The sequence below is a fragment of the Brachyistius frenatus genome, unplaced genomic scaffold, assembly GCF_029030835.1.
Source record: "Brachyistius frenatus isolate BFR_SWC_R1_liver_20210118 unplaced genomic scaffold, ASM2903083v1 Contig_137, whole genome shotgun sequence".
NCBI lineage: Eukaryota > Metazoa > Chordata > Actinopteri > Embiotocidae > Brachyistius > Brachyistius frenatus.
This window is the reverse complement of record NW_027210736.1, coordinates 639,608-647,161: the sequence shown is the minus strand read 5'-3', so window position 1 is coordinate 647,161 and position 7,554 is coordinate 639,608.

Genomic DNA, 7,554 nt, shown 5'->3' with positions numbered 1-7,554 from the left:
ATTTTGGAGTCGGACCAGGAAATCCCTTCTTGCCGTCTACCTACGATCCTCTCGATACCTGCCGGCAGGATTTTCCACATATCCTCCGAAACATTTACGCTGTTGCTGGCAGCCCGGCTGAGGAAAAGTGGGTTAATTATAGTGGTTTTTTTTTCTTTCTTTAATTATCAAATAACAATGAATGTCTGCAGCAACGACAACACAATCCAGACGTGTCAGATCGACATCGAAAAAGTTCAGTGGATGTTATTTCAACTTTGACCTGGATAAAAGTCCGGTGATCACCAGAGTCATTAGGACTCATCCACCAATGTTTGTTTCGGTTTATTACGGGGTTCCCACTCAAAAATCAAATGGCAAACTTTCAGCTGAAACTCCGTGGCCTCTAATAAACAGAAAAACATGCCGACGTCGTGCTGAGCAGACAAGAAACAGACACATCGTTTTATTCCCATCAATTTACAAGCTCGTTGGCATTTTGAGTACAAAACGTTTTACTGCTTTGACCTGCTGTACAATTATGATCACAAACGACGAGGCCTGTTGTAACCTTATAAACAAAACGGTTTTCAGCAAAGAGCTCTCAAACTTCACATTCAGCTTTTCTGTTGCCTACTGAGACGTCTTTGAAGTCTTTATTTAGCAGCCAAAATTCTTGAAATCTATATTTTCCCGTCATGTTTGCCTTCTTAAGCTGCTACAAGAAAAGACAAATCTTTACTGAAATGCTGCCACATGTTGGCAAACGGATAGGAAATAAAACCAACCAGGCAAAACTGGAAACACGTGATTAAAAAAAAAAAAAAAATAAAAAAAATACTACATAGAAATTATAATATTTGAATAAACAAAAATTTTATCACGCTAACAAAATCCCTTAACTTTTCCTGTTTGGACAAAAGTTTTAAAAAATTCCCCAAAATTCCGACTTTAACTGTCTGGAAAAGAGTTTGAAAAATTCTCTAATATTTCAGGATTTGGCCCCAAATTTTTTTTTTTTTTTATCAAATCCTGAGTTTTCCTATCTGGAAAAATAGTTTAAAAAAATTCCGATAGTCTACGATCCACCCCCCCCCCCCCAAAAAAAAGGATAAAATTCCTTACTTCTATGTCTGGAAAAGACCGTTCTAAAAATTCCCTGATATTGCCCCCCACCGTAGTATATGACATTACCATGCAGGCTGAGGAGGGGTGTGAGGGTGGGTGAGGGGGGTCAAGTGAAGGTTCTCGCCCCGATCAGCCAACTGGAAAAACTCCCAGGTTCAGAGGTCACGGATAAGCCACCCTGTTAGGCGATTGGTCGCACAAATCAAATTAGCATTGGCAGATGATCCTCGCTAAAACCGCCACCCATGAAGAATTAGCCGCGGTGGATTCATCCGAGCAGGATTTGATCCATTAGAAGGAGGTAACGCGCCTCGTGGTTCAGATATCGCAGGTGTTTTGTACCGCGTCCACCTGCGTTGCTCATTCTGTCCCCCGGAGACGACGACGTATTCTCGCCGACGTCAGAATAAAGATTACAGTCGTCACAGAAATATACAGACTGCATAATAATTATGCAACCGCGAGTAGCGCTGCTGTTCGAGGTAACGACGTCCTTCTGAAGTAACATCAGAGGGAAATGCTGTCAGACGTCTTTTAAAGCTGATTATTAGTCCACAGCTGCTTCTTTATCTTACGGAGTGATGCAACACAGATGTGCGGCCAAACAACAGGAATTAAGTCCAAGACGATGACGCATCTCGGGATTCACCGCCAATGCAAAATCTTCGGGGTAGAAGCGAGATGAAAAATTCAACCGCTTCAATGAGAAGACGTCGGGGAGGTGGAGAGAATCGCGTCGGCATCAGAGAATTAGCAAAGAAATGCGAGTCGCCATCAGAAAGTTCCTGCTGCGCAGGTTTTCCACACGTTAACGTGAATATTAGTGATCTAAACTGTGGACCTGAAACTGGAGCAGAGAAACATCTGATTGTTTTGTTGGTCAAACTCTGTAAACGGTCAACAGAGACTCTTGAAATGTTCAGAAAGTCTACGGCGATGAAGCGACGTGTTCTGAGTGATGTTCACGTTTCAAGAGGGGGCGGAGCTTCACCGTCCGAGACCGAAGAAGAAGAAGGATCGTCATGTCAGGAGACACCAGCTGGGTTTTCTTTGTGTCACCGTGAATTCAGACTGTCAACACGAGTTCCACCGGGACCTTCTGCGGCGTCTGAGGGGAAAACATTTGCTGCGAACCACCTGAACTGTGGCGCCATGGCAACAGGGTTCTTTAAAAAAACAGCGATTCTGTCACGGAAACCACTGCATGGGCTCAGGAACACTGAGGAACTCAGCGGGTCAAAAGCTCTGGTTAAACTTGTGTACACAGTAAGCAACAACTCAGGACATTGACGTTGGCACTCAGCTTGACCCACTGTCTCTATACAATTTCATTTTTTTTTATGCTCTTCCACGACAGTGACCTTGCACACCAGCGGCATTTGGTAAGCAATGATTTATCTGCCAAATAAATTTGTTGGCTCCATCGGATTGTGTTTAAGGTGTTGGGGTCACTCACTAGGTCAAAAATGGCAGCTCATAAATTGAAGCTAAGCATGACTTTAAAAAAGCAAAGCAAGGCGACGGGGATTTTGGTGGGAGGGAGGGGAGTTCATGATGAAAAATTGGATGACTTAAAAAAAAAATAAAGGAGAACAATGTGGAGCAGAAAACGACGCACTTCGGAAGATGCTTAAGAAGCAAGACACATAAGGCGCCATCATCGGACACCTTACCTTGAGTGAGCTGCGGAGCCGAGGCGACTTATCAGTCATGTTGACAGCGTGAGGTTAGAGGGCTCATTTAAGAAGTGAAGGCCGGTGTCCCTCTCAGTCGACGCGAGATCATGAAGCTTTAGTCGCAGCTCACCTGTCTGGAAAATCTACTTAGAAGCCTCTCGTTCCAACTTATAAGTCTTGTTGAGGCACGTGTGCGCCGTCTATTGTGACATTGGGTGTCAGCGAGCAGGATGATGAGTGACGGCCGCCTCCGAGAGCCGTTTGTGAAACTTTGTCTGGAACCTGCGTCGTATTTTTATCATCCTTTACTTGAAGTCAGTCACTCCAGGAGTTTTATTTTAGGGCCCGAGCACCGATGGTTGCGAAAGCCTTATTGTTCTTCAAGGAATTATTATTCCGCATTATTATTATTCTCCGTAAACAACTGCATTTTTGGAGGCTTTATCATATTCAAAAACTCATGAATGATTTCTGTCCAAACTACCACAAATTTTAGCCCCTAAAATCACATTAATACATTTTAATGTGACTTTTTTTTTTTTTAATCATATTTCGGACGACATGCTGTAGTATGACAATGGTGCAGCATATAGTATACAGTATATAGTATATTGTATATATATAACCAGGGCGATGTGGCTAAGTTTGATGTTTGGTCATGACACAGGAAGTTGATGTTTAAGGTGAAATGATGCTTCAAACCTCATGAAACTTGGCACCAACTTTCATGAGTTTTTGAAGATGTTAAAGCCCCCCCCCAAAAAATGGGTCCGCATATCACTGCTTGCAGTAATTTTTTTGCTGATTGTTGTGATCACATTTTTTTAAATTTTTGCGGCGGATTTTCTTCTCAAAAATTGTGATGTAATTTGTGGAGTTATTTTTTTTCCGTAAAATTGCGAGAATTACAATAAATTGCAAGCACTACCTGACGGAGGAATAAATATGTAACGACTTCTTTATGATAATAATCATGCTGCACATCACAGAAATCTTTTAGTTCGAATCTTTTTAATTATTTATTGAACCACGGGGCTAATGTCAATTCAACACAAATTATTATTGAATCACTTCCTTTGATAATAAGCATGCAAACCTCATCACTTCCGGTTCCTCCAGAGTTTTATTTGGTGATGAGAAAACAGGAGCAGAGACTTTCTGCTTGTAAATGTGGAGTTCTTGGGAGTTTTGTTTGAAAAGACAAAACTCGCCAGAATTTAAAAACAAATTGCAAATATGGCAGTTTGCTTGAATTTGCGTTAACTGCTGCGATCGCAAGATTTCCTGGAAGGACTGTCAAGTAAAAGAAAATAAATGTTCCAAACAATTAACAATAAGTCGGGATTCAGTCACACTGTACGTCTTTGTGTTCACTGTCTGCTGAGCTGTTGAAAAAAAAAAAAAAATCAAAAGAAGATTGCCACTTTTACAATTAATAAGTTCAGCGGGATCGATACTTTCCTCGGTGATTCTCCGAGCTCGCGTTTCACTCATTTAAAATTTTGCATGCGTTGCAGATAACAATTACGTCCGACACCAAGCAGCTGCTTTGCCGAGGTAAGCACATTGACTGCACGAGGTGTGAGCGTGCACCTGAAGGCAGCACGGCCGGAACAACATTTTTACGTACCTCTATGTATGTAAATTTGATCCCACGTTCTCGCCACTAATCTACAGCTGCGTGTTTGATTTCAGGAGCTGCAGATATTTACTGGACAGTTGGTCTACGTCTTTGGTCCGGAGTTAAATAATGTTTTAATAAAAGTAATCGTTTAAGCTTCTTTTTACCTGGGAAAAGAACTTTTTCCCAAACATTTACGGTGCGTGCTGCTTTTGTTTGGTTGAATTTGCCGCGTTACATCTGAGGTGTTTTTTTTTTTTGTCGGACCTCGGAGCAGATGTTTGGGAGCCCCGACGTTAACGACGACTAATGACCAATCAGGACGGGGCTCTAACGAGGCCCCCGCTAACGAGAGCACGGGCGACAGTTGGACTCCGAGGCTGCGCTGACAAACAACTGCAATCATGCAACAAAATAATTAGCTGCACATAAATATGCGCGTGAATTCAACGTTTCACTGCGTGGAATAACGCAAGAAAACAAGACATGCTAATAAATGGAAGGAAAAGACGAGGAAAGAAAACAAAGCTTAATGCGGTGCAGTGTTGTCTTTGGGTTGAGTCATGGGTGCAGTGACTGCTGGGGGTTTGAACTGTACCCGACCCGGGGGGGGGAGGGGGGGCGGTGTGGTGGTGGTGTTTGTTTGTGTTGGAATATGACTGACTTTGGTTCGATGATGCATTCACCCTGTGGACCGGCTCGCAAAATGAGGAAATCAAAACGCTGGAGAGCGCGAGGTGGGTGGGGGGGGGGGGGGGTGTTGGGGAGGGGGGGGGGGGGACCAGATGGGAGACGGAGATGGATTGGCCGGACTAACAGGCAGATGTTTATGGGCCATTATTTACAAGCTCTTTAATCTGGGCTATTTCCTCGCCCTTGGCAATGGATAGGTCTATGGGTCACGCTGCCTGAACCCCTCCACCAGTGGTCATCCATCTCGCTCTCTAAAAGACAGGCAGGAGGAGGAGGAGGAGAGGGGGGCGGGGGGGGGGGGCTGTGCAGCTGAGAGGAAAATTAAACACCGCTGTTTCTTTTCAGGGGTCCAAGCACCAACGGTGGTGGAGCCCTTATTGTTTTTGCTCCGATTATTATTCTTAATATTCTGTATTGGGGAGTGAAAACCGTAGGTGGTGCAAAGGTCAAATTTGAATGGAAGATAGCGCGTCCTGAAAATCATTTTCTAAGGAAACTGACTGGAGAGAAAGTCATACGCCTGATGAAGATGTCAGCGCAGAGGAAGAAAGAGCCGTCGCTTTGTTAAGAAGCTGGTCGCAGCCTTTCCCTGCTCCCATGCATACATTAAATCAGAGCGGTTAGTGATGCTGCGACCGCTCCTCCTCCCCCCCACCCCCACCCCCAGCGTATCCCTCTACTTCCTGCAGGCAGGACTTGCGTCTAAGTTTCCCATCTGCTCGATGAATATTAGCCCAATTGCCGTCCATATCGATTTGTGCTGAGGTTAAACGCTTGCGAGACCTTGGCTTGAATATGGGTTGCCTGGCAACTACTCAATCCGACACCCCCACCCCCCCCCTACGCGGACGGCTTTGTGTGGGATGTGGGTGAATGAGAGTGAGGCTGAAGGTGATGGCGGGGGGCTGGGGGGAGGGGAGGGCAGGTCCGGCCTAGCCAGATAGCAGAAGCCCGGGCCTTGATTTGGAGCCCCATCAGTGATTAAAAGCTCCCCCTTCTGCCTGACACTGTGACCTTAACCCCGGGACCTCCGTGCTCCAGGGTCACTTAACCTTGAACCCAATTACAAGATAAGGTTACTTAAGTGTGACCCTCAGCGCGCCGCTCACTCAGTTAATAGGACAGCTCCAGGAGAAAAGGGCCAGCGCAGCTGATACGCCTCCAGGTTAATTCGCCGGGTTGACAAAGGTCGCGGGCAGCGGCCATAAAGAACGGGCCGGCGCTTCGATTTCTCATGCAAAGTGCGACTCAGCAATACGATATCGCGGCGGGAGCCAAAGAGCAGCGGCAGCAGAGCCCCGTGTTCTGATAAGATGGTTTCAACGCCGGCCCAGAGTTTGGTCCAACTCCACGTTTTTAATAACGTCACTAATGTCTCCCCAGCGGATGAACCACTCTAATGCTTCTGTCCGAGTGTGCCGTTTGCAAAACGTATATCCGTTCTGAATTAAAAATACATGAAGTACAACCTTTCAAACCTCCACCAAACATATCCGTTAGTTTTGAACAAGCAGATTTGCACATTCAGTCGCCTAAAATTTGGTATTATTAGCTCCATATTTTTCACATTAATCAGAGTCTACGGCGGACACATTGCCAAGAAGTTATAGATTTTTGAATACACAAAAAGTCTCACAGCTTCACGTTTGCAGCAACTTGTCCGTCTCATCTTTAATTGAGGCCGTGATGTTTGGCTAGTTTGCTTTGTCCGGTGTATCATGTGGTAAACTCTTAACCTGTCTCTCACCCCGGCAATCTGGCATTATCCCTCTTGGATCAAAGCCAATGGGGCTCTAAAGGGGGAGTTGGGGGGTGTTATAGCAAAGCCTGCTGTGTTATTGGCTGTGATTTGGTGAAGCTGAAAAAAGTCCTTCCCTTTCATACGTACTGTTGCTTATCACTCTTCACCGGCTTGTTTTAAAGTCGCAGGTTTTCGAGATGAGATTAGTCGACTCAGCGCTGGAGGTTCGTTGGCCAGACGACACGTTAAATGTCAGGAATAAAGTAAATTCATCATAATGTCTAAAAACATTGAGTCAATTAAAGTGAATGAAATGGATCCTGTTCTTTCAATTTTTAAAAAATAATTTTGACATTTTAGAGGAAAATAGTCATAAAGCCTTAATTGTATTGTTTTTATTCTTTGACAGCCAGCGCGTACGTCTGGCCAGACAGGAAGCCGCTGTAATGAGGCTTTTATGCATAATAAGTTCAGCATGTCTTACAGACATGGAAAACATGGAAGTACATTTCCTCAAGTATTGTACTTACGTTCAAGTTGGAGGTACTTTACTTGAATATTTGTAGTTGATGCTACTTTTATCTGACAGCTTTTGATACTTTTTCAGATGACGACTTGACACGATGGATAAAATAATGAGCTTTTAAAATACAACACGTCGTTAAAGATTAAAATAGTGGTCTTCCAAAAAAAAACCACTGTCGTTAACGGCTCCA